Source organism: Bubalus kerabau, chromosome 11, assembly GCF_029407905.1.
Source record: "Bubalus kerabau isolate K-KA32 ecotype Philippines breed swamp buffalo chromosome 11, PCC_UOA_SB_1v2, whole genome shotgun sequence".
Classification (NCBI taxonomy): domain Eukaryota; kingdom Metazoa; phylum Chordata; class Mammalia; order Artiodactyla; family Bovidae; genus Bubalus; species Bubalus kerabau.
The window spans coordinates 71,643,998-71,670,995 of NC_073634.1; the positions used below are offsets into that span (position 1 = coordinate 71,643,998).

Here is a 26,998-nt window from a genome sequence, read left to right on the forward strand (position 1 = left end):
AACTCCCGGAGTTCACTCAGACTCAGGTCATCGAGTCGGTGATGCCATCTAGCCATCTCATCCTCTGTCATCCCCTTCTCCTCCTGCCCCTAATCCCTCCCAGCATCAGAGTTTTTTCCAATGAGTCAACTCTTCGCATGAGGTTGCCAAAATATTGGAGTTTCAGCTTTAGCATCATTCCTTCCACAGACCACCCAGGACTGATCTCCTTTAGAATGGACTGGTTGAACCTCCTTGCAGTCCAAGGGACTCTCAAGAGTCTTCTCCAGCACCACAGTTCAAAAGCATCAATTCTTTGGCGCTCAGCTTTCTTCACAGTCCAACTATCACATCCATACATGACTACTGGAAAAACCATAGCCTTGACCAGACGGACCTTCATTGGCAAAGTAACCTCTCTGCTTTTGAATATGCTATCTAGGTTGGTCATAACTTTCCTTCCATATATACATTACCATGTGTAAAATAGATGGCTGGTGGGAAGCTGCTGTATAGCTTAGGGAGCTCAGCTCTGTGCTCTGTGATGACCTAGATGGGGTGGGGGTGGTGGGAGGAAGGCTGAAGAGGGAGGGGTGATATGTATACATATAGCTGATTCACATTGTACGGCAGAAACTAACACAACTTTGTAAAGCATTATATTCCAATAAAAAAGATATGGTTATCTTCACAGATGTTGAAAGGCCTTGGAGAAAGTTCATTCATCATGTTTTATTAAAAATACATATATATAAGAAAACAGGAACAGCTGGGTACTTTCTTAACATGCTAAAAATACATTTATTTCAGACTAAATGCCAGCCTCATTCTTAATGGGGAAATGCTACAGGAATTCTTAGTAAAGAAAAGAACAAGGATCTCTACTATTAGTACTGTTATTCATCACTGAGCTGGTGATACCTTCCTATGCAACTAGATAAGAGAAAACAAGTAGAAGAGAGAAATGGGGAGGAGCCAATAGTCACTATGTGAGATCCTGTGGCTGCATGACTGGAGAACATGTAAGAAATCACTGTAAAACTATTTCAGACAGTAAAAGAATCCCATGAGATGGCAAGGTACAAAAATTAGTAAACAGAAATCAATACCTTGCATATATACAGACGTCAAACAGAATGTACTTTGGAAAAGCCCTCAGTTATAATAACAACAAAAAACATAAAATGGTAATAAAACTTGGCAAGAAGATATATAGGGTATATAAAAAGACTTTTAAAATATTACAGAAGGTTACAAAAGGAACCTTGAGCAAATGGAGAGATAGCTCATGTTCACTGATAGAAAAACAATAGATGTCATTCTCCTTATAAATTTAATACAATCTAAATAAAAGTACCAGTAGATCCCTTTTTTTAAAAAAATAGGTGAGTTTATTTTAAAATTCACATAAAAAATGAATAAGAATAGTCAGGAAAATTCTGAAAAAGAAAAACCGTTTGGGAAGACTCTCTCTACCAGATATTAGAATTAACATAATGCCTCATTTATTGAGGGACTTCCCTGGTGGCTCAGTCGTAAAGAATCTGCCTGCCAATGCAGGAGACTCAGGAGATGCAGTTTTGATCCCTGGGTCAGGAATATCCCCTGAAAGAGGAAATGGCAACCCACTCCAGTATTCTTGACTGGAAGATCCCATGGACCGAGGAGCCTGGCGGACTACAGCCTGGCGAGTCTCAAAGAGTTGGACACAACCGAGCGTGCACTGCACACTTGCACTCATTCATTGAAACAGCGTTGTAGGCACATGCACAAATAGTGAAACAGAATGGATAGTTTAGAAATAGACTCAAATACATGTGATTATTCAGTATTTGATAAAGGTAGCATATCAAGTCACTGGAGAAAAGTTTAAAAGTTTAAAGAGATCCCTATGGGAGAAGAATAAAATTGGAACACCATAGATATGCCAGGATAAAATTCAAAACAAAAATAAGATTTAAATGTAAAAACAAAACTATAAAGATGTTAAAAGAAAACACAGAGAAGGCTTTTCTAACCAAGATTTAAACCTAGAAGCTGTAGAAGAAAAATCTGATATAACTTGATATGTATTTACATTTGCTTCTATATGCATGGAAAATTCTGGGAGGATATGTAACAGACTAACAGTGGTTTGCATTTAGGGGTGCTGATGTGAACTAAGGGTGGACAGGGGTGGAGGGAAACTTTTCATTGTGTGCCTTTTTTCCCCCAACATGTAAATGCATTCATTTTAAAAGGGATTATTATACTAATAGGATTATGACATATTCACTGATAGATTTATATCACAAAATGCACATCCTCTTATCCCCTACCTACAGAACAGTTACATCTGCTTCTACTCCAACAAGATGTAATTTGCCTAAACATTTCCCCCTTAATAAGTCTTGAAGATAGAGGCAGAGCGTCTCTGAGTCCACTGTTATTCAGGTAACGTCAGCATCATCTCGAATGACTGACTTTTACAAGGCACTGGAGGGTTTGTTTGCAGAATGCAGTGCATTTGCTGAGTGTGCGGTTTGCATCTCCCTTGACAGTTTGGTATGGATGTGGATCAAGTGTTAGATGCTTGTTTTGCAGGTTTTTAATAGAGATGTGCAATAATGACTAATAGCAGTCTTGACCATAAGACAGCCTAGGATGTAAACTGGCAGGCGTGGAATGGATCATTGAATTCACTGGTCATCATGGAAGGCACTCGGCTAGTCAGTGCTGAGCTAGAACAAAAGCCTTGAGGTTCTGAGCTGGAACCTGCCAGTTCTGGGTTCTTTCCTATCTCCCTCTTCCCCATGGCTGGGTCAGTACAGTGTGTCTCTGTGGACAGAATGAAGGAGGCTTAGTACTGGAGGATGAATGCCCCTTGTGTTAGGGCACTTGCACGTGGACTACAGGAAACAAGAATTAAGCGAAGATAAACTCAAAGTCCAGGTAATACCCTTGGTCTCGCTCTGTAACAAAAACCCTATTTTATTTTCTCATAGCCCATAACACTCTCAGAAAGATCTTTCTGGATTGTTGTTGCTGTTCGTTTGTTTATTTTTTAGTTCTGTGACTGAAGAGTCCTCATCTGGCTTGTCTACTCCTGTATCTCTGATGCCAAGAACTCATCCCAGGTGCTCAATAATTACTCATGGGAGCAGTTAGTTCTCTGCCCTTGGAGTAGACAACGGAGGATGGAGCAAACATGTGGTCTAAGTGTGCGGAGAGGAATTGTCCCCAAAAGACATTGAGAGGTGACAAATAGATGCCAAAGTATAATAAATTTTGGCATGAGGCCAAACTGTAACAAATGTCCACTGAAATATAACAAATGTCCACCCTACCTCAAAGACTTTCAGGTAATCTTTAGTTCTCTTCTCCTTCCTTGTGCCCGAAGCAATGTCTTGACATTTTTAGGGCACAAGGAAAACATGTTTTCCCTTTTGTTGGATTTGACTCAAGAGGATGGGGAGAAGCTTCCATAATGGTGATAGGCACCTCGCACACCACTTAATACTCACACTGCACCGTGGGACTCTCCCCAATCCTTCCCCAGCTAGAGGATCCTGACTGCTTCTCCTTGATCTAGACCCAGAACTAACTTGATGGTGTGGAGTCTAACAGCAAGAAAAGAGGAGTATGGTTTTAGGAATGAACTTTCAGTGGGACACAGCCAGACAGAGGACTGAAATCCAAAGATGTCTTGATTCCTAGAAGCTGTGAGTATGTTAGGTTACATACTAATATGTATATTAGGTTACAAAGGGGAGTTAAATTGCTGATCAGTTGACCTTAAAATAAGGAGATTATCCTGGGTTATCTAGGTGAAAGTGAAAGTGAAGTTGCTCAGTCGTGTCCAACTCTGCGACGCCATGGACTGTAGCCTACCAAAATCCTTAGTCCATGGGATTTTCCAGGCAAGAATACTGGAGTGGGTTGCCATTTCCTTCTCCAGGGGATCTTCCCGACCCAGGGATCGAACCTGGGTCTCCTGCATTGGAGGCAGACGCTTTACCGTCTGAGCTACCAGGGAAGCTATCTAGGTGAGTCCAATGTAAATATCAATACAAGAGTCCTTAAAGGGGAAGAAGGAGGCAGGAGAGGTCAGAGTGATGGTGTGAGAAGGACTAATCCAGTGTGCCTAGCTTTAGCAGGGGTCCCCAACCTCCAGGCCGCAGACCAGTACCTCCTGTCAGATCAGCAGTGGCATTAGGTTAGAAAGAAAGTGTGCAATAAATGTAATGCCCTTGAATCATCCTGAAACCACCCCTCACCCCACCCCCAGTCCGTGGAAAAATCGTCTTCTACAAAATCGGTCCCTGGTGTCAAAAAGGTTGGGGACAGCTGAGATAGAAGTCAAAGTCAAGAAATACAGGAGGTCTCTGTAAGCTGGAGAAGAGAAGGGAACCCATTCTCCCCTAGGGGCTCTGGAGGGACCATACCATTGCAGACACCTTGATTTTAGCTCACTGACTTGTGTTAGCTTTCTAACCTGGAGAACTGAAGGAGAATAAATTAAACATTGTTTTAAGCCACTAATTTATGGCAATTTGTTACGGCAGCCATAGAGAAGGAATACAGGTCCCATCCCTCACATTTAACTAGGCACAGAAAGGAAGAGGGACTTTTTCTAGGTCATAAGTGTCAGCTACTTTGGGAACTTGTTTTAGATAAAGGAGTTGCCATGCTGAAAATATTCCATAAATACTATGGGAGATAACCTGGGAAAGCTTAGGATATTAAATAGCTAGTCTCAGAAATAAAATTTCCTCTCTTTTTAGCTAGCTTGCATTCCCTCTATGGAGGGTCAAGAGCTGTAAAAATTTTCAGTGACCTGATGTAATCATTGCTTGTCCTGATGAGCTGGCAGGTTGACCTTCTCAGGACCAAAGAACATCTTGGTGAAAGGTAAAACATAGGAAGTTGAGGCAGAAACCATTTTCGTATAAATGGAAGTGGGGACTTTGGCATATGCACTTTTTTTTTTTTAGGATGATTTACCCTGTATTCAGTTAGCCTAGGTAGGAAAGGAGTGGGCTTCTCAGGTGGTGCTCATGGTAAAGAACCCGCCTGCCAATGCAGGAGAGGTAGGATATGCGGGTTCAATCCCTGGGTTGGGAAGATCCCCTGGAGGAGGGCAGGACAACCCATTCCAGTGTTCTTGCCTGGAGAATCCCCATGGACAGAGGAGCCAGATGGGCTACAATCCATGGGGTCACAAAGAGTCGGACATGGCTGAAGCCACTGAGCACGCACACAGGGAAGGAGTATCTTAATGCAGGGCCCGTGCTGAGGCAGATACTCAGCCTGCTCTGTTGTCCAAGCTGAGGCATCTTTGTTAGCACACCTGGAACAAGGACACTGAGTTCTGGGTGGGATCCGAGTGGTTACCCTACCTTGTTTCGTGTTGATGACATTAAGCTGTTGCAGTGACAGATGTCTGCCACGATGCAGTCATCTCTGGTTTTGCCACCTTTCTTTTTCCACTCCCAGTTGTTTCCATGATTGTTCTTTTTTCTTTTGTAGTTTTCTTGGTTTATTCAAACATTTTATGGCAGCTTGATTTATAATAATATAATTAAACTTATTTTCAAATACTTTTTATTTGAGTTAAAAAAATTTATTTAAATTGGAGGATAAATACTTTACATTATTGTGATGGGTTTTGCCATATGTCAACATGACTTGGCCATAGGCATACATGTCCCCTCTCTCTTGAACTGCTCCCCCCCTACCTCCCTCCCCATCCATGACTGTTCTGCTGTTCATCCCTCTTTAGTTCAGCACATTATTTGTACTCTCAGTGACTCAGCCAGAATATGTTCATTGATTCCACGCAAGACTTGACATTTGCCTGGTGGTTCTTTTGTATCAGTGTCCGACTCTGTTTCTCATTTTGATCTTGATACTCCTCCCCCGTGCCTCTAACCTGACTTCTGGCCCAATCCGTTCCTTGGACAGATGAGCTACTAAGGGCAGAGAGGAGAAATGACCCACGTGGGGTCCCATGTTATTGGGGCAGCAGTGGAACCAGAGCCCACTTGCCTCTACTCCAGTCTTTGCCCCTCACCAGCACATTGCCTAGTGTCTCTATGGGGACATCATTGCTGGACCAGAGGCAGCCTGTGCCTTCCAGTCTCAAGACCAGCCTTGTGTTCTATGGGAAAATTACTTAATCATAAACCTCCATTCTCCATAAGCAAAATGGAGAGAGCAGAGAAGAAGCTGAGAGATATCTGGGGAGTGGTAAAGTCTGGCATGTGCAATAAAAATGAATCAAGGGAAGCTCAAGGACATCCTATTGCAAAGAGAGTGATCAAGTGCTTCTGGCCACGTGTTGCCCACGGCCACTTTCACAGATAGCTTTGGTCTCTGAAGGGACCAGGTTAAAGCTTGCAGCCAGGGTAGATCTTATTGCACCATAAACAAATGTGACTGACCTGAATTCAGTGGGCTTCCATCCCATCAACATGCTCGGGAGGGACTTCTCAAGTCCTGCTCAGCGTAGGTCTTGGAATAACCTGGCAGCCTTACTGTTATGCTCCTGGCTGTTTTTCTTTACAAGAGGTTGCAAGTCTGCAAAAGGGTTTTTCAGTCCATTTGCATTCAACACCTGCTGGATGCTACAGAAATAAAGTGATGTATACATGATAGATAATAATAAGAAATGTAGCACTTGTCATTTGTTAACGCTGCTATTCATTATTCTTTGCAGCAGTGTGGTATGATAGATTCGCGTTATCTTCCTCCTAAAGAGGAGAGACAGAGGCCTGGTGTGTGGGAATCAACATACCATGTCTTTGGTTCCTGCTCAGGATGTGCAGCCCGGAGTTCCCAGGCACTGCTTCTAGAAGTAGCATGGCCTTCTCAGCTGTACAAACATGGCCTCTGGGAATATTCTACCCTGTGGATGCTTGTGGTGTAGTTAAGGAAGCCTCTGTAAGACGAGCAGTCTTCTAAAAGATGAACAGATGCTGGTCACTGATCACTGCATTTTATATTCACAACATTGTATATTCACTACTTGGAGAATATGTAGTGATGGGGAACTCATTGCTTGAGGCAGCACTGATAGCCAGGATGCTTCTTTAGGTTGAGCTGAAATGGGTCTTCAGTCTCTCATTTACTTCTTACAGCCACGGAGAAAGATCCTTATCTTCCTTCTTCCTAATAGTGTTTTGGATAATTGAAGCTCCCCTTTAATTATGTCTCTAGCCATTCTTCCTGTGACATGTGTCTGAGTCCCTGGACATTCCCGGTTGACTACCTGAATGTGATCCATTTTGCCCATACCTCTATTAAAGTAGAATTCCCAGAGTCAAATCGAGACTCATTCTAGATCTTTTTCTGGAGTAGCCTTGGGGTAGTCCATTCTGAAGGAGATCAGCCCTGGGATTTCTTTGGAAGGAATGATGCTAAAGCTGAAACTCCAGTACTTTGGCCACCTCATGCGAAGAGTTGACTCATTCGAAAAGACTCTGATGCTGGGAGGGATTGGGGGCAAGAGGAGAAGGGGACGACAGAGGATGAGATGGCTGGATGGCATCGCTGACTCGATGGACGTGAGTCTGGGTGAGCTCCGGGAGCTGGTGATGGACAGGGAGGCCTGGCGTGCTGCTATTCATGGGGTCGCAAAGAGTCGGACATGACTGAGCGATTGAACTGAACTGAAGTAGAAAGAAGTCTATATTGGAAGTTGGCAGACTTTTCCATTGAAGAACAGTTAGTAAATAATTTGGCTTTACAGGCCATATGGTCTCTGTTGCAGCTACTCTGCTCTGCTGGTGTAGCTTGAAGGCAGCCGCAGATAATATGTAAACAAGAGAGCATGGATGTGTTTCAATAAATCTTTATTTATGGACATTAATTTGAATTTCATATAACTTTCGTGTGTCACAAAATACTCATCTTTTGACTTGTTTTTCCAACTGTTTAAAAATGTAAAAACTGTTCTTAGCTCATCTTTCATACAAAAATAGGTGGTGGGTCAGATTTGGGCAGTGGACCATAGCTTGCTGACCTCTGGTCTATGTCTGTATTTAAGATCTGGGGATCTCCTTCAGTCAAAAAAAATACAATTCATGGTATTTCATCCATGCTGGAAATACCACCATTGATGAAGATGGAAACATTGCCCTCCATGCAAAAGGGAAGGAAGGTCAGAGGGTCTGTTTAAAAGTGAAAATATTTTGGGGTGAGGGACTCCAATCTTTACAGTCTTTAGTATGAATCACTATTAATGACTTACCTTGTAAAACGCTTGCCAGTTCATGAACATACATTATTTAATTCTATCCTCACGGAACCTGTGAGGTGTATATTAAAATATCTAGCTTCACAGTAGAGGCGGAAATCCCTTAAAGATGAAGTGACTGCCTCGGGCTCCATGGTTCAGGCAGAACTGAGGCTTAGTCCAGGCAGGTTGAATTCTCTGCTGCCTCCACTGTTAGGCCATAGCAAAGCATTTACTCAGCACCCACCTGTGTCTAGCACACTGCTAGAGAAGGAAATACAGGTGGTAAGACACAGCCCCAGACCCAGAGAGCTTAGAGCCTTAAATACTCAGGCTCAGGTATCTTAGATCTTTAGATACCTAATGTTATTGTCATTGTTTGGCTAGAAGGTAAGAGTAGGGTGCTTCTGGAGTCTCAGTAGAGGGGACCTTCACCCAGCCCAGCCATAGACTGGAGGGCTTCTTGAGGGACCTGCATGTGTTCATGCTAAGTCTCTTCAGTCGTGTATGACTCTGCGACCCCATGAACTGTAACCCGCCAGGCTCCTCTGTCCGTGGAATTCTCCAGGCAAGAATACTGGAGTGGGCTGCCATTTCCTCCTCCAGAGGATCTTCCTGACCCAGGGGTCAATCCACATCTCTTCTGTCTTCTGCACTGCAGGTGAATTCTTCACTATTAGAGCCATCTGGGAAGCCTTCTTGAGGGATGCTTTGCTCCAGTAGAGAAGGGAAGGTGGGCTGGCTTGATGATTCTGGCGTCTGGAAATGAGGGGAACTTGGGAGGGTAGATTGAACCCCTCTAGGGGATGGAACGTGAGCAGCCTCCCCAACTTTACATGTTTGCTGTGGTAGCCCTGCAGCCTGGGGTGTTCTCTGGACCAGTCCTGTTTCCTCCACATATAACTGGTGGGTGTTGAGGGACCTTGTGAAACTGTCAGGCTCCTTGAACCGAGACTTCAAGGCACACTCTGCTACCCTGGCTCAGGCTAGAAAGGCCCTCGAGAGCTAGCTCCCTCTGATCTCTCCCAGGTATAAATAAGATCTGCATAACTGGGATGCAGGAAGCAGTCCGGCTGCTTGTTATTTCTGGGACCCCTTGTATGAAATACAGGCTCCCAAGCATCACCTGTCAGATCTGCTGCCCTTTGTTTCATTAAAAATAAAACAGAAAACCCTCTAAGCAATGGCATTAAAGCGCATCTGGAAAATAACCCTTCTGCTTTCCCAGGGAAGATGTCAGTACGTCTGAGGCAGGATTGATGAAGGAATTTTTGAAGCAGTCCAGAAAAAAAAAAAGACGGATCAGGCTTCAGGGAAGTTGGCATAAGAAGTGAGAAATAAAATAACCCCAAACCAGAAAATGTGTCTGTCTCCAAAAACAGTAGTTCTAGTGGGTAACTCTTTAACAGCTGGCCTTGCCTGATTTGTTTTGGTCCAACTCAGCTATTCTAGAAGATGCAACAGTGACAGACAAATACTTTTTCTTCTTAAGCTGGTTAACATGTAATTATTAAGCCTCCTCAGCATGACCAATGACATCACTATGTCATTGGTAAGCAGACAGCATGGCCCACGTGTCTTATCAGGCTCAGGTCCAGCAGAGTGAAGGGGAGGCATTAGTCCTGCAGGAAGCATTGAGAAGGCTAATCAGTATTGGACGGGGGTTGAGATTACAGATGCTGGAGGACAAGCAAGGTGTCATAGTAATCTAGGGTAGTTAGGAAAAGGTTTCAAGGAGAGAGCAGGGCTTATTAGAATCTAAATCAGTGGAGAAAATTAGACATTTAAGGAAAGGCATATAGCAGGCAAAAAGGCCCACCCCCCCACCACCAAGGACACGTCCTACAAATGACCTTGCATCTTTATTCCTTGAGAAGTTCGAGTCCATCCAACCTGAGCTCCTCATCATCCCTCGACCAGACTTTTAAATCTTCTGATGTCTGTACCCATTTTTTTCTCTGTTATTATAATGGAGGCTATATCACCCTCCACTTACCTTAGGCCAATGTTTCCACTTGTTCTCAGGACCTCCTTCCTTCTTGCTTTCTCATGGATGATGCCCTTCCAAAGCTATCTCACATCTCCCAGGCAGCAAAATCCTCTTTCATGTCAGTAGATCATTTTCCCATTGGTATACACACATACTCTAGTATCACCTATCTTAAAAAAAAATAAAAATATTTGAACACATACTTCCCCTTGTATCACTCAGTCATGTCTGTAATCATGCTGCATAACAAATAAACACAGTGTCTCAGGCATTCGTATAATAAGTGTTTGTGTTTTGCTCATTGGCCTTTGTGTTGTGGCTAGGAGTCCACAGATCTAAGCTGGGTTTCAGGTTGTGGGTTGTGTCCTAGTCTGTTCCACATGTCATTCATCCTCCTTCATCCAGAAGCTACCCAAGGTGTGTTCTTCTTGTTGAGAAAGGCAGGAGCCACAGAGAGTGGGCCCCATCAGGCAAGCGCGTTTAAAGCCCTTGTTCAGGGCATATCTGCACATCTCATTGGCCAGATCACGTCAGGTGTCCAGGTCCAACGTTAGTGGAGTGGGAAACACGCTCCTCTCCTGTGGGTGGTGGGAGAGAGATCTACCACAGTCTTTCATCGTCAGTGCCTTTGCTCTGTTCCTACTGATAGCCAGACCTCTGGAAGGGGTTTGCCTGCACATGGGTGTCCCCAGTTCCTCACCTCCTGTTCTGCCTTCCGTCTCTTCCAGTGGCTTCTGCCACAACCACTCCACTCTGGTCAAGGCCCCTCTGGTCAAGGTCACCAACACCGTCCACATTGTCAAAGCCAATGATGTGTTTCTACCCTCATCTTACTTTCTCCATCGCTCAGCAGCATTCCACCCAGGAAGCTGCTCCCTCCTTCCAGAACTCCTTTCTCTTTGGGAGTTCATGGCTCCACTGGGTCCTGGTTTTACTCTCCCTCCATGACTGCCCCTCCTCAGCTCCCTCTTCTCTCCACCAGCTCAGGGGTGGTGTTTCTCAGGATGGATCTGAAGCCACTCTTGTTTTCTTTCTCTAAACTCCATCACTGTTCACAGAGTTTGAGGTGCTATCTCTGTGCTGATGACTCCTGGAGGTGGGTGTCTGGCTCAGGGACTGGGTGTTCGCCTCCTCTCTATTCAGCTGTCTTGATGGTGCTGTTGGGATGCCATGCACAACCCTTGGAGTCGGTACATCCAAATGGAATTGTTTTTCTCTATAATGTGCCCCTTTAATGTCCCCATCTACAGCCATAAAGATCTTAAACAGACTGCATTGGCACCTGCCTCAGAGCCTTTGGAAGAGCTGTTTCTTCTTCCTGGAAAGCTTTCTGCCCTCCTTCTCCACACCCCACCCCTTCTCCTGGCTGGTGTCTTGCCTTTGTCCAGACCATATGGTCCAGTGTTACTACCCCCAAGAAGCCTTCCTTAACTGTTCTCTCTAAAGGAGGCCACTCCCCTCACACTGCTCATTCTTTATGTCCTGTGTTTCCTACCAGTTACCGTAATTAGTCATTCTTTCAAACTCATTTGTTCTCTTGGATTTTTTTCTGTCACTCTAACTAGAATGTACACTTCCTGGCAGGCACTCAGTAAGTATTTGTTGAATTAATGACCTTGAAAGGCCCTCGGAGATTATCTAGTCCTCTGTTTGCCAACCTACAGGCTGTGGATCCCTGGAGGACTGTGGAATTATTACCCTGGGTCCAGGAAGCCACAGTGTGCCAGTAATAATAGACCTCACTCATCGATGTACTACTGCTTTTCGGATGATGGTGTTGTAATGAATAAGGTACAAATTCATCTGAAGGTATTACTACATTCACAGGGTCTTTTTATCTTACCTTCTAACATAATTCATAGAACTCTGTCCTTAGAGCTGCAAACCCAGCTCCAGAGGGTTGAAGTTACTTTCTCAAGGTCACATTCTGCAGCAGTAGGAAGGTCTGGAGGGGGATGGGAAGTAAAGGTCAGGGGCCTGGGGAGCCATGCAGCCTGCTGATTAAGAGCATGCTGTGAGCAGATGCTCTGGAGGGATCTGCTTCTGCAGGCAGGCGGGCCCGTGGGCCTGGGCTGACGTATGAGACTAAAAGACAATGACTTGGAGGGTAGTAGCAGGTGAAAGGGTTGACGAGGTGACAAGTCTATGTGCCCAGAAATCACACTTTAGCCTGGAATAGTGTGGTGTGTCCAGAGGTCTTGGAACATAGTGAAGGCCTGATGGCCAGGGTGGGACGAGACAGAGTGAGTGTCACCCACGGGCAGGAACTGAGCATTTCAATGAGAGAAGTGATGAGAAGGCACAGCTGAGCTGAGGGGCCACAGCAGTGCACAGAAAGGAAGTGGAGTGACTTCCAATGATCTCATTAGAAGGCGGTGGGGGAGCAATGACAGGGAGATGGAGAAAGTGTGATGGAGGTGGCGGAAGTCAGGGTGCAGCTTGGGTTTTCATGGTGGGGCTACCAGTAGTCAGGCCCGGTACTGCAGAGGCAGACTCTGCGGCTGTGCTTGCGAGCATCTTTTAGAGACTCTGAAGTTTATGTCTGAGCACTGGCTCCCCTCTCTCTGTCTGGAAGCCCTTCTTGTTGTTCTGATCCTGGTTTGCCTTTTGGGATGACTGCAAGACCAGGAGTGAGGAATGGTGGCTTCAAGTCAGGCTCCTAGCTAGACAGGTCAGTCTGGCATGGTTAAAAGCTGTTAATGGGGGGATGCCCATCGATTCTGTTTGGCTTAATGGCCTGGCACCCGGGTGGGTTAGCAAATGTTGCTCAAAATAATCTTCCCTATGTATGGAGGGCTACTCTGTACTGCATGCATGCTAAGCATGCCAAACGTGCTATTTTTTAATAGTCACACCAGCTATGGGTGAGCCAGGTTATAGATGAAGAGACTGAGGTTCAGGGAGGTTAAGTGACTTGCTGAAGGCTGCCTAGTTACCAAGGGGCAGAGCCATGATTCCAGTCCTAACCTGTGGGGTGTATGAAGCCATGCTTCTCCTTCAGTAGGCACCACAGCAGTGTTTCCAAAGAGGAACCCCCTGTCCATCCCACCCCCCAGGACCCAGTGAAGCTGAGCATCAGGTCAGGGTGTCAAAGAGCTTAATAAACATAGAGGAGCTGGATACATCAACCACGAGGCTTCGAACACCACACAGGATGGCTGGCCCAGGGAAGACTTCCTCCAGCCCCAGGTCCCTGGGTCCTCACATCAGCCACCATCAGTTGGGAGCATGTTCCTAATCCCCATCCCCACCCACATCTTTAAAGTTCCAGAATCAACTGGTTTTGCTTCAGCCAGCACACCCAGCTCCTCAGAAGCTTCGTTGCATGAACAGCTCACTTCTCTTAGCCTCGAATTCCACCTCACTGAGATTGCTTCCTCATCAAAAAAAAAAAAGAGACATAGTAATGCTTATTTTGGAGTCTTATGCTGAGAATTAAATGAGGGTAAAATTTGCAAAATAGCCTTGTGTGGTGGCTGCTCCCAGTGCCTGTCTGGCGTGTGTTAGCTCAGGCTGAATTTGGAGGGTGATAAACATGCAGTTTGGGGTTCCCGGGTGGTGCAGTGGCAAAGAACCTGCCTGCCAATGCTGGAGACGCAAGAGATGTGGGTTCGATCCCTGGGTTAAGAAGATCTCCTAGAGAATTAAATGGAACCCACTCCAGTATTCTTGCCTGGAGAATTCTATGGACAGAGGAGCCTGGCAGGCTACAGTCCATGGGGTCACAAAGAGTGGGACACGGCAGAGCACAGCAGCAAAAGTGCAGTTCTGTCTGTCAAGGGTGCTTTTTCCGGATTTACTATATAGCAGCAGCCTCTAGGAATCGTGTTCCTAAGCCCATCCCTAAAACCTCAGGGAACCGAGCGGTTCCTGGCAGCTTCTCCCACCAACAGCCTCTCACCAAGCATCCTCCAGGAGAGACTTGTTTCCCCTGTTGTGGGATTCATCAGCGGCAGGACAGGGAGTTGGAGCTCCATTGCTCAGTCATATCCTACACTTTGCCACCCCATGGACTGCAGCCCACCAGGCTCTCTGTCCATGGAATTCTCCAGGCAAGAATACTAGAGTAGGTAGCCATTCTGTTCTCCAGGCCATCTTCCTGACCCAGGGATCGAAGTCGCGACTCCTGCATTGCAGGGAGATTCTTTACATTTGAACCACCAGGGAAGCCTCTGAGGTTGAATAACTGCCCTCTTGTTGGGTTGCATTTAGGGTCTGGTGACGGATTATAGGGAAGGCCTTAGGCCTTGGCCCCTGACCCAGGAGACCAGGGCCTGCGCACTGAACCAGGGCTCCCTGACAGTAACCCCAGCTGAGAGCCTAGGCCTCTCTGCATAGACACATCCCAGAAGGCAGCAGATCAGAACTCTGGGCTCGTCACACCACTTATTCAGATGCCATGCATGAGGCTGAGTGCCCACCACCCTCCAGGTTCATGCAGTGAGTGAGGCTCTGTCGGTACCCAGTGAAGGGTTGGGAGACCAGCTGAAACTCAATGATCCCAGGAGCAGCCAGACCCGGCTTCCTACCATTGCCTCCCATCCTCTTGTTCTGTTTTCTTTAACTGGAACTGACGGGAGGAAATGATTAGACCGGGCAGCTCGTTAGCGATCATTGATTCACCACGTTCACTTCACCAGGTGCTGTGACGGGAAAGGCCAGACCATGATCCGCAAATAAGAAAACTCAGTTTTCCCCACAGGAAGATGCAGTACCTGCCTCCCTGACCCTGCTGGCCTCTGATGGCCACAGCTGAAGGCACTTAAGCCCACCTGCAGCTTCTGCCCCACCCCAGGCTCTGTGATCAGTTTGAAGGGCGAGAAGGACCAGCCATCCTGGTTTGCCTGGTTTAGTACTGGATAAACCACATCTTGGGAAATGGTCAGTTTTGGGCAAACTGGACAGTTGGTTACACTAGCAGGGATGATTTCATCCGCCTCCTCATCAGCAATAACTAACATTGAGCACTTCCCATGTACCAAGTTGACCTGTGCCACATATTCTAAATCTTTAGAAAGTCGATAATCCCCTTCAGGAAGCTGAGACCGGGTGACAGTTAATTTACCTGGTCAGTTTCTGCATGACTCTGTTTCCCCAAACCCCTAATTCATGTTCTTAGCAGCAGGTCAGCCTCCTGCAAGGACTTCTCTAATCCTCTGGTTCCCCCTAAAATCCTGCCTTGTCCCGGTCTCTGGCTCTCAGCCCCTGCTATGGCTGACATCTGCTGAGTACTGCAGTCCCCCAGGACCAAGGTCAGCCTTGTTCCTGACTTCCATCCTGGAACTGAACAAAAGCCTGAATTGTCACACTTGAACTTCTACCGCTGAGGCTTGGCCTTTATACCTGCACTTAGATCCCATGGGGCTGCCTGCTTGTCACTTAGTGATTATCGTTGGTGCTTGGTTGGCCTTTCTGGAATTATCTGCAACTGGTCTGGGCTTGCAGAAGGCTGCGCTCTTGCTGTGTTGGCAAGGTGTGGGGAACACAGCCCTTTTCATATCACTCTGAATATCCTATAACTAGAGAGACAAATAGACCACTGGAAATAACATCATGCACTCCAAAGGCATGTATAAATGACTTTTGGAAAGGGTGGGCTCGATTAAAATCAAATTGATTCAAATCATGATTTGAATCACTAGTCAGGAAGAGTCGATTAAATCAATATTTTCCCTTCAAAAATGCATTCGTTTTTGATATAATTTTAATGCACAGCCTTCACAACTCTGACAGAGATAGATGTGGTTTTCATTTTTAGAAGTTACATACCATGCATTTTTAAGCTGTGATTTATTTTGACATTTCGTTGAATCAATTTTGCAGCCACGTCTGAGTCTTGAGTGATGACTTGGTTATTTTATTTACCAAAGCTAATCAAACAAATGTGTATAATTTTCCCAACAAAATAAGCATGTGCACTTTTGAATGTTTAACTGTTTTTTTCTGTAAATGTAAAAATGTGTCTTTGCTGAGATGAAATTAGGCTGTTTTGGGCAGATCCAACCCCAAAACACTTTTTATAGTTGGAGTTAACTCAGTCTTTACCTTTCCTTTCTGCTTACGTGCATATTAGGAAAGAAAGGGTAAGCTTTTCTACTTTTGTGGTTCCCAAGTGATTTTAAAATTTAGACTGAATTTGTCTTCTTTGGGAGGCACTCTTGAACCTGTCAGTCCTAAAGGAAATCAGTCCTGAATATTTATTGAAGGACTGATGCTGAAGCTGAAGCTCCAATATTTTGGCCACCTGATTTGAAGAATGACTGATTGGAAAAGACCCTGATGCTGGGAAAGATTTGAAGGCAGGAGGGGAAGGGGATGACAGAGGATGAAATGGTTGGATGGCATCATTGACTTGATAGACATGAGTTTGAGCAAGCTCTGGGAGTTGGTTATGGACAGGGAAGCCTGGCGTGCTACAGTCCGTGGGGTCGTAAAGAGTCAGACATGACTGAGTGACTGAACTGAACTTGAACCTGTAGAGAAGAAATAGCTATGATCACACAAACTTGATATTTGTCCTAATCATTGTTGAGAATCCAGTGCTTGACTTCTGCCAGCCTTTGGTACGACCTTCATGAAGCTTTGTCAGCATCTTTCGTGATTAATTGAGCTTTACCCTGTCTGAAACAAATTGTCTTCATGAGGATCAGTGGATTTTATTTTCAGAAAGTATTTTCACAACAACAAAATCTTTTAAGACATACCTTTGGAATTGGATACAGCCTTAATAGGGCTGTTTATGGAAGGGCTATTCTCTTTCCTTTTATCAGCCTGGGAAGGTTTTGGGATGGACCCCCATACGGTAGTAGAGGTCCAGGTAACTTACTTGGGTTCATCTTTTCTGATCCTATTTCTGTCCTCAACTCATGACATTTTCTCTTAGCGCAGGACCACATGAATTCTGTGCCTGCTGGGAAATCAAGTGTCTACCAGTAGATGAATGGATAAAGAAAATGTGGCTTATATATGGAATGGAATGTTATTCAGCCATAAGAAAGTTGGAAATCCTATCATCTGTGAGAACGTGGATGAACCTGGAGGACATTATGCTAAGTGAAATAAGCCAGACATAGAAAGAGCAACACTGCATGATCTCATTTATATGTGGAATCTAAAACAGTTACACTCATAGGAGCAGAAAGTGGAATGGTGATTACAGGGGGCGTGGGAATGGGGAGATGTTGGTCAAAGGGTACAAAGTTTTAATTATGAAAGATGAAGAAATTCTGGAGATCTAATATATAGCATGATGACTCTAGTTAATTAGATTATATACTTGGAATTTACTAAGAGGGTAAACTTAATTGTTCTTACCCTCCCCCCAAAGTAACTATGTGAGATGAAGGATACGTTAAAATAGAAAGAAGAGACCTGCAAAGAAAGAACCTGCATCTTTTAAGCTGAAACGGGTGCCCTCTAGTTTTGTTTTTCTAGGACTTGGAACATAAATACCTTTGTTTCACCCTGTTGCTATAGTTCTAATTGAATTGAATCATAACATTTTAGGATTGGAAAGAAAATACACATTTCCTAGTCCATCCTCAAACTAATTCTTTAGTGTAAAAATTATTGTATGTGACTTGTGTAGGTCACAAGCCTGGGACGAGAAACCGTGTCCTCTGAGTCTCCTAGCACAGTGTTTCCTGTAATAATTCATGCTTGGGTTTGAGTAATTTCTCCTCTTAGTCTCCCTCTTCTGGAAAGTAATGGTTTTTAAAAACTAATTTCCATATACAAACATCTAACTTTTGTTTATTTATAGCTGTCCTTTGCTGGACTTTCACAGAAGTGCACTTAGAGTTTAGGTATAGAATGGATATTACATGGTTTTCTGGATGCCAGATTTAGCAAATGAAGATAGGGGATGCCCAGGTAAATTTGGAGTTCAGATAAGCAATGAATACTTTTTTAGTGTAAGTATGTCCCAGATATTGCATGGGGCAATGTATGTTTTACTTATACCAAAACTTAACTGGGCTCCTGTATTTTACCTGGCGGTCCTATTCTCCCTATTATTCAGGGTAATATATTTTATTTGGTTTCCCATGCTGTTTCTAAGCATACACATGAGCACGTGTGACTGTTTGCAGGAGCAGCTCTTCCTGGCCATCATCTTCCCTCTGGATGTGGTGCCTGGGCTATGGCTCTTGGTTCAGACAAGCTGGTTTCCCAAAGATATGGTCACTTGAGCCAAAAAGCAGAGCATGCATTTCTGTTTCTTGTTGCTTGATGTTTTCGTAAATTAAAAATGGTCTACAGCTGAGAATCTGGGCCCCTCATCTCTGAATCCAACCCTGGGCCCGCTATGAAGCTCCCTTGCTCTCCCTCCAAGGGCCTGGGATGGGCGTGCACAGTGGAAGACCTGCCCATGCAGCTTCCTGCTCCTGTGGACCCGAAGTGTCTGAGTCTGCAGCCCTGTGCTCCTCTGATCTATACACTAACCCTGCTTTGCCCTGTCTTTCTGGCACCCGCTTTCTCCCAGCCTGTATCTTGTCCCGTGCCTTGACCTCACTTACCCGTCTCTTTGTTGATCATCTTGGTGGCCTCACCAGGCTGCCCAGCTTCTGAATCTTTGCCATGAGTGAACACTGTCCTGAGTGGGCAGGAGCCAGAGCCTAGGGGCTCCCTGGTCCTGGCACTGCAGCAAGGCTGGCCCCAAGACAGCTCACGTCAGCAGGGTAAGTGGGCTGGTTTGACCCGGGCCCAGGGAGTGGAAAGAGAAACCTTTAGTAGGCCAAATCCTCCCAGGATTGCTTTGATGAGAAATTCCAATCTTGACCCTTTCTTCTAAAGTCATTTAGTTGGCTTTAACTCTGGGTGCAATTTTCTGGTAACCTTTAAAACAATAGGGTTTTCTTATCAATCTGTGTTCCTTTAATAAGGGAAGGGCTGATTAAGTCAGGAATGGAGCAGCAAACCTGGTGAACTTATGTGTCTAATGTTATCATACCTAATTACCATCTTCAAAGCCTGGCTGAAACGCGCAAGTTGTTGAGCAGGATCATTACCATTCAAGTTTTCTCCTCCTTAACAAGCCTGAACTTTCTCTGCCACAGCAGAACCTGATACTTTTGATGGTTGTCCCTACTGACTAATGAACATAATTGGTCGTGGCCTTTTTTCCAGCCTACTCATTTCAGACCCAGCACAGTCTGTGCTGGAGCCAGTCTTTTCTTAAGATTTCCTGTATCTCTGCACTTTTGCTCCTGCGTTGTCACTTCTGGCATGACGTAGCAATGTCCTTAGCTCCCAACCTGAGCCTTGTGGCCTCCCCTGGTTGCTCTTGTCCCCAGGGTGGTACTGAACCAACTCCATCTGTGACCTGGTACACACTTCCCCGTGGATACAACAGGAGGAATCTTACGTTCCTCGGCCCGTCCACCATAGCCTTTCAGTGTAGACCTACGCTGACGTGCGATGCATGTGCAAGGGAAACTAGGCAGTGCTGTGGCTGCCCACCTCATCAGAGGATGAAACCCAGAGGTGATGAAAGTGAGTGAGAAAGGTATGTATTTTGCTGGTACCTAGGGAAAAGTCGGTTTAATTAAAGACAGATGAAGAGGTAAATAGAGATTTCTGGGGATTGTACAAGGGAACTTCTGGGCACTTTCGGTGTCATTATTGGATGATATAACTGTTTAGTATTTTAAATTTTATTTTACGACTTAGACTTTCATTTGCCTTCATGAAGGAACTCAGGCTTATCAAACAAGATTAGTGAGCATCTTTGGAGATTTGTAACAGGAATGGAAACGGAGAAAGTGATATTTAGAGAGAAGGAAAGAGTATTATTTCCTGAGATAACTGAAGGGAAAGCAAGGACAGATGTTAAGTAGGGAAACAGATGTTATAATGGAGGGAAGAAAACTGTCTGAAATGGCAGGAGCTGAGCTGAGGGTGGTGAAAGATGGGTGTGCATATTGGATTTCATAACCTCCTTGAGGAATATAGGTCAGAACCTACACTTTGTAATTAAGACAATGCCCTTTATATTCAGGCAGTGCGGGAGTACTCACTGTTGTGGCCACTGGGCATGTCACTGAACCAAAACTCTTTGTTCCCTGTTTTACTATCTATAAAATGGGTCTAAATAATGCCCCTCTCTTATCGTGAGACTCAAACAAGCTGATGTCTAATGGCTTAGCACAGTGTCAGGCATACCTAATCAGCAAAACTGCATTTATTAAAAGGATTGTTACTATAATAATATAAATAATAACAGGATTCAGTGCCTTGTCACAGGGACAAGGATGTGGTGGGGTGGTACTGTGCAGAACTCAGCACTTGTATAGGACACTTGAAAGGGCACTCTGTGTATGTCTGGCTGGGGTTTATGACCATCTAGCTACCTGAGGTGACCTTACATCCTGGTTCACCTTGGCCAGTTCCATTTATATCTTTTTCCCAGTGCAATTATTAGCAGTGTCTCCTTTCATTCTTGAGAGCATTCCAGTGTGGATGACAAATCATATAGTTATCCTACATGTGGTTCTTACTGTCTAAATCAGTTAGACAGTGTTATTGTATTATTCATTGTTTCCTATTTTCTCAAATGGATTATGAGTTTCTTGAGGCCACTCTTTATATGCGTATGTGTAAGTCTGTGTGTATATATCCACACAGGTACACACACACACAATTTAGTACTTCTTCTGTATTTGCATCAGTGCTTTAACAGTGCTCATCAGACAGAGAGGTCGTGCCCTCATTCTAAGTGGTCATCTCTCTAAGACCCTCCCCTCCCACTGTTACTGCTTTATGAGGCCCTCCCTCATTGCTCAGAGGGAGTCATCAGAGGACATCGGGTATGAGGAGACGTGGAGACAGAGTGTTCATAGGAGCAGGGTTAGTTGCTCAGTCATGTCCGACTGTTTGCAACCCCATGGTCTGTCCGTGGAACTCTCTAGGCAAGAATACTTTAGTGGGTTGCCATTCCCTTCTCCAGGGGATCTTCCAGGGGATCTTCCTGACCCAGGGATCAAACCCAGGTCTCCTGCCTTGTAGGATTCTTTGCCATCTGAGCTACAAGGGAAGCAGAGTTGGTTCTAAATGAACTGTGGACTGATGGGTTTGCACCCTCAACTTCTCCTGGGTCAGTCACTGAACTTCTTCAAGTCTCCGTTTGCTCATATAGAAGAGTGAGCAACCTGGAAGGTTTGTTGGAAGGATTGCATTGCATGGTGCCTGACCGTAGAGGATGCTCAATAAATGGGAACCCTGAGCAGGACAGCCCTCTAAATACACATGGACAGCATCATGTCCCTGCTTGCTACTTCTCAGTCTTTCCTCCACTTCTCCCAGCTGTTCCTTCTATATTGTGGCTTCTGGTCCATGGGTGACCTGGGTCTGCTTGTGAGAAGACAGTTTCTGGCCGGATTGACAGACAGGTCAGTTCACATGGCTGTTGGAGTTCTGGAGTACTTTAGAGACTTCTCTCCCAGATTCATGAACACATGTGTAGAACCTGCCAGAGTCTCAGAGCCCAGTGTTAGGGAGAGGTCTTCCTACCGTGGGCTTGGTACTTCCTGCTTGCCTTGAAGTTCACTCATGTTATGCAAACGGGATATTTGTGATTCAATAATCAATTCAACAGTGAAAGGCAAAGGAGCAGCCTGCCAGCCCTGGTGGAATAAATCACCCCGTAAGCATACGAAGAGCAGCAGCCCCTAATAGCTCTTGTAAACATGCTGTCACTCTTGGGCTTGGGCGCGGTCCAGCCAGACCTCTCTCTGATGTTTGTCTCTATTTCTCGGAAGCGCTGTGAGAACCAGCTGTGACATGCATCCTGTACCAGTTAAGAAACACTTTTCCAACACGTGTCTCTACCATCCCAAGATTGTTTCTAATTGTCTGCAGGTCAATCAAGAGGTCTTTTTGGAGCCACTTCTGGGTGGGGACCAGGGGGGAGGCTCAAGGATGGTTGAGCCAGATTTGTGTGTGAAAGATGCATGGGGATGGTGGAAGCCCTGTTCTGAGTCACACTCTGCATAGAATAGTTACATCTTTTGTCCGAGATCCTAGAGCTGCTGAGTGTTGGGTCCAGGCTGTTAGATTACAGTTAGAGCCCTTAAGGTGCTATTCCCAGGCGACCACTAGCTCCGATCACCAAGAAGAGGTGATTTTCCCAGCAGAGATTGCCTGGCCTCTTTGATTCCTGGTGTTTCCTCTGAACCCGGGTATTTTCCTTACCCACATCTTCTTCCATGTATCCAACACTCAGGTGTTTAAGTGCACAAGACAGTTTATCATCATATGTTGAGAAAGTAGGGCTTAAGATACACAGACAATTAGCAAGGCCAGAGCAGAGCGCAGGAGCACAAGTTTGGAGTCTGGTGGCCAGGCCACCCTATTCGGCACTCTTCTGCCTGGGGTCCTAGTGTGAATGGCTTCCCTCACCCTCTGGCCCCATCTGCAAGGGGAGGGGAAGTCTGCTGGTCCCCATGCACTGTGAGGAGTCCTGCAGGGACATCGTCTGTTATGGGACAGGATGTCCTCCAGGTCTGCTTCAGCTGCAGGAGTCTGTGGGTCAGTGGGTCCACTAAGGGGCAAGCCGAGGAAGGCAGAACTGTTCAGGCAAACTAGAGCAGGGGAGGGGAGTGAGCACCCCTGAGCCGGGGCCACCCTAGGCTCCCCCTACCCCCCGTCCACCCAGCACAAGGTGATCATGCCCTCCATTCCATCCTCCCATCCTGAAATGCTTCTCTTTCCCCAGGTTCGTCTCTTCTTCCATGTGTCTCTGTCACTTCCCTTTCTGCCCCTCCCGATTCCCTCTTTGCTCACACAAATGAACTCTATACCCCACAGTCCACACTGTCCCAGGGTGACAGCTCCTTCTGGGGGTGCTCAGCACCTCCAGTCCAGATGTCTGATTCAGGGCAGCTCCCACAGCATGGCCGGCTTTCTGGGCCTGCAGTTCATGTAGCCGCACATGGCTCTGTGCTTGGCTTTAAGTCTGCTCTTGAAATTCTTAATGATTTTTTGAACAAGGAGCAGAACAAACTGCACTTTTGTTTGCACTGGGACCTACCAGTGATGAAGCCAGTCCTGCCTCAGAGAGTAGAAGCTCACCGAGGGGTCTGGAGGATGGGAGAGACACCAGAACTGAGAGAAGGACAGAGGTGCGAGCAAGGGAGGCCCAGACACACCAGGCCAGGTGAGGGGGAGGGCCTGGGAGCAGCTCCGAAGCTGTGGGGCAAGTTCCTGGGGCCAGATGAGCCTATCAATTCTGTAAGACAGGACAGGCCAGTAGGGACACTCAGAGTCAGAAGCTCCTGGGCTCTGACTCTGTGTGGCTGGGCAATGAAAGAACCTGGAACAGCTGTGATGAGGAAGAAGATGTCACTCTTCACCAGTTTCTGAATGAAGCTTCTCTGTCCACCTTTGGTTTTAGATCCAGGTGACTCCTTGAAGCCTCTGGCTCTCCGTTATGCTCCACTGTCCTTTGGACATTGTTCAAGAAACAGCTGCGGAAGCACAAGTCCGAGGAGGACTCAGGTTCATGATAAGCATCCTTGGTTGACCTTGGTTCTACTTTTCTCCAGGTTCAAGGAAGGCCCTGGCATCTCTCTGCCAGTAAAGACGGCCCTTACTGCTCCTGCAAGCGTGTGCCCAAGCCCGAGTAGGGCCACCTCCCTCTGTCCTGCAAACATTGAACCCACACTTCCAAATCTGCAGTTTTGCAATTGGGCAAAGGATCTTGGATTGTTCCACCCACTCAGTGGTTTGGGCATTTGCTACACACTGGAATTTGGATGCACCTGAAAAAAAATTCAAGCTCCAGGATATAGGATTTCAAAGTAAAATTAGAAGTGTGGTTCACAGCATTGCTTGTTTCGGCTGCACCGGCTCATGGCTGTCAGCCGCCTCCCCTTGGGCACACTGATAAATTGCTGCTGAGCAGTTTTCGGGCTGGTAGAAAATGAATGAATCACAGGGCTTGTGGAGCCTAACTGCAAGATTGTGTAAGTTCAGTGTGAAATGGCAGGTGGAAGTAGACGGCCTATGAGTCAGAGCCCTAACAGGGGGACAGAAACACCTCTGTGTCTGAGGACAGGACCTCCTGGGCAAGATTTCTACAATCCTTTTGTGTTTAGAAGAATGTTTAGGACCTAGAGTGTCCCCTTTATAGCCCTCAAACTGACATCCTAGGTTTGTTTCTGGGCTCCTTTTGGGATGGTAGACAAACACTGGCTGGATTTCCAGCTGGTACTTGGCAAGTGGGTGAGAACATGGGAAGCAGGCTTGAATGCACAATTGCGTTGAACATCCTGGGACTCCGTTCAGGTGGTTTGTCTCTTTCCTTCCAGAGGCTCTTGGAAGATGCTTTGTGGAACTCCGGGGAGAGGTGTAGGTGGATGGAGGAGAGTGTGGCTTGGCTGTGGGCTGAGTGATTAAGCTGTTCTCCGTTCCTTCACCGGGTCTGGGCCAGTGTTGATGGATCTCTCTCCTCCTTGTCACAGTGCCGGCTTCTCACCAAGCAAGGCTGTTCATCAGCCCATCGGGATGGGGGAGACAAATGACAGCAGTAACGTGAGCTGAGGAGGATTAGATAAAACCAAGGAGCTATCACACACAACAGTGGACAGTCATTTAAAAGGAGATCCATCTTGTTGTTGCCCGAGGCCTCTCGGGAAGAAAAAGACATCTTCCTATCGCGAGTTTGGTTTTTATTGTGGGGGGTCAGCTCCTGCGGCGAGCTCTCCCAGGGTCAGGGGGAAGAGGGAGGGCTCCGGAGATGCACCTCCCGGTTCACACTGGGTCTGCCTGTCCTCGGGCAAGACAGCACATTTAACCTCTCGGAAGTCCATTTCCTCGTTTGTCCAGTGTGGGTAATAAAAGTATTTCCTTTACAGGGCAATCATGAAGGATAAATGAGGGGATACAAGCAGAGTGCTTAGGATGGAACCAGGATGCAGGCAGTGATAAGCGTGATGATTGTAGGGTAGATGCTGGCATCTAACCTGTCCATAGGCAAATACACTCCAATGAACACAGACCCTCTGGCCTTCCTGATGTGGCCTGGGGGTAAATAATCATGAGGATGTTTAATGCTGTTTCTGAGATACTGATTTGCTCCCTACCCCTCTCCAGAAAGGAAGATAAAGGGCAGGACCCAGCAACTTATTTTTCAATAGCTTTATTGAGATATAGTTTATATACCATAAAGCCCACTCATAGAAAGTATACATTCAGTATTTCAGTGTATCCACAAGGCGTACAGCCATCACTGTCCGTACAACCATCGTACTCTTAAAGCATCTTCATCCCACCACCCCCACCCCGCCAGCCCCTGATGCCCGCTAGTCTACTTTCTGTCTGTGTGGATTCACCTGTTCTGGACAGTGGATACAAATGAGCTCATACAGTGTGTGGTCCTCTGGGACTGGCTTCTTTCACTCAACTTGTTTTCCGGGTTCATCCACATGGTAGCGAAAGTAATTGGGAAATAATATCGCCCGTTCCTCAGTCAGTGGGCACTTGGGTTGTTTCCATTGTATTGTGATTAACCCAGCATCCTCTTAAACACCCAAGGGCTCCGCTCCTGTCCTGGGCTGCCAGGGGCTGGTGGTGAGGGGCGGTGTGCTACTCCCAGGGTGACTCAGCATCTGATTTGGATCCTCTGGGGCTGGGAGGAGAAGGGGGATCGCTTAAAGTGAGTATCCTGTTAGGGGCCTTTCTTGCAGTGCAGCCCTTTATTCTCCTTCAAAATCAGCCAGAACCCAGGTTCCTGCAGGGCCGGGCCCCACAGTTGTGACCAGAGGCTCCAGTTTGAGGAGTGACTGGGATCCCCTTTCTGAGTAGAGCTGGGGGCGAGATGGGGAGTGGAGGCTCCTAAAGTTTGTTGCTGTCTAGACAGGGAGAATCTACACCTGCAGGAAGGCAGAGCAGACTCAGGGACGAGGCCTTTCTGCCTGCATCTCCCCTGGAACGTGACTTGTGGAAACATGACTGCTGAGTGTGTCCAGATTGCCTGGAGGTGGCTCAGCCACCGGGGGACATTGAGCTGGTCACTGAGCACCTCTGAGCCCCAGTCCTTGTCTAAAAAGTGGAGTGAGTCACACCCACTTTCTAAAATGTAGATGAAAATTCAGTGAGCTGATGAGAGAGGAAGCAGAGTGCGGCGTCTGTAGCAGAGGGTCATTTTTACTGCACAAGTGGGATCTGTGCCTGTGTCCTCCTTTTGCAATAGGACAGGCTCCCCTACCCTTGATGCTGGGTAAACTGTGGCATGGGAGGCAACCCCAGTCTTAGTGCCCCTAGGGGCTGAGCTAGGGATCCTGCCCAGTTACACAATAGATCCACTCACCTGCATGTGCCCCACTTTCCTGAGCAAATGTGTCTGCCTGTCACAGGACTCTCGGGGAGAAGCTCAGTATTCTGTTAAGTCCTCAGGATGCAGTGGAGACAGCCCAGGCCTCAGTGATTCTGCGCCTCTGTGCTCACCAGCTCGTGGGCCTCTGCCCCTTGTCCTTGTCTTGGAGAGGGGGCTGCTGCTCCGGTCTCTGGGCTCCCTATCTGGGTGCCAGGCTGGGCCCCCAATTCTCTTCCTCATCTTCGCTTGGATCATCCGGGCTGGAGGGGCTCTTCCTGCTAGTTTACCTTGCCCTTGTCCACAAATAGTCATGTATGGGTGTGAGAGTTGGACCAGAAAGAAAGCTTAAGCACTGAAGAATTGATGCTTTTGAACTGTAGTGTTGGAGAAGACTCTGGAGAGTCCCTTGGACTGCAAAGAGATCCAACCAGGCCATCCTAAAGGAGATCAGTCCTAAATATTCACTGAATGCTGAAGCTGACATTCTCTGATGCTGAAGCTG

The 26,998-nt window shown here is 46.4% G+C and overlaps 1 protein-coding gene, 1 long non-coding RNA gene and 1 other non-coding gene across 3 annotated transcripts in view; 1 reads left to right on the plus strand and 2 right to left on the minus strand.

Moving 5' to 3' along the window:
• GALNT14 (polypeptide N-acetylgalactosaminyltransferase 14) overlaps positions 1–26,998 on the plus strand; it is a 216,842-nt gene that overhangs the window by 35,531 nt on the left and 154,313 nt on the right. The gene's annotated exons all lie outside the window — the stretch shown is intronic.
• Positions 3,923–3,994, minus strand: TRNAW-CCA (transfer RNA tryptophan (anticodon CCA)). Its single transcript has one exon. It is a non-coding gene; the product is annotated as a tRNA-Trp (tRNA).
• On the minus strand, positions 9,690–12,106 carry LOC129623302 (uncharacterized). Its single transcript, XR_008700474.1, has 3 exons — positions 12,028–12,106; positions 10,191–10,354; positions 9,690–9,816 (listed from the first exon to the last, which is right to left on the minus strand). It is a non-coding gene; the product is annotated as an uncharacterized LOC129623302 (long non-coding RNA).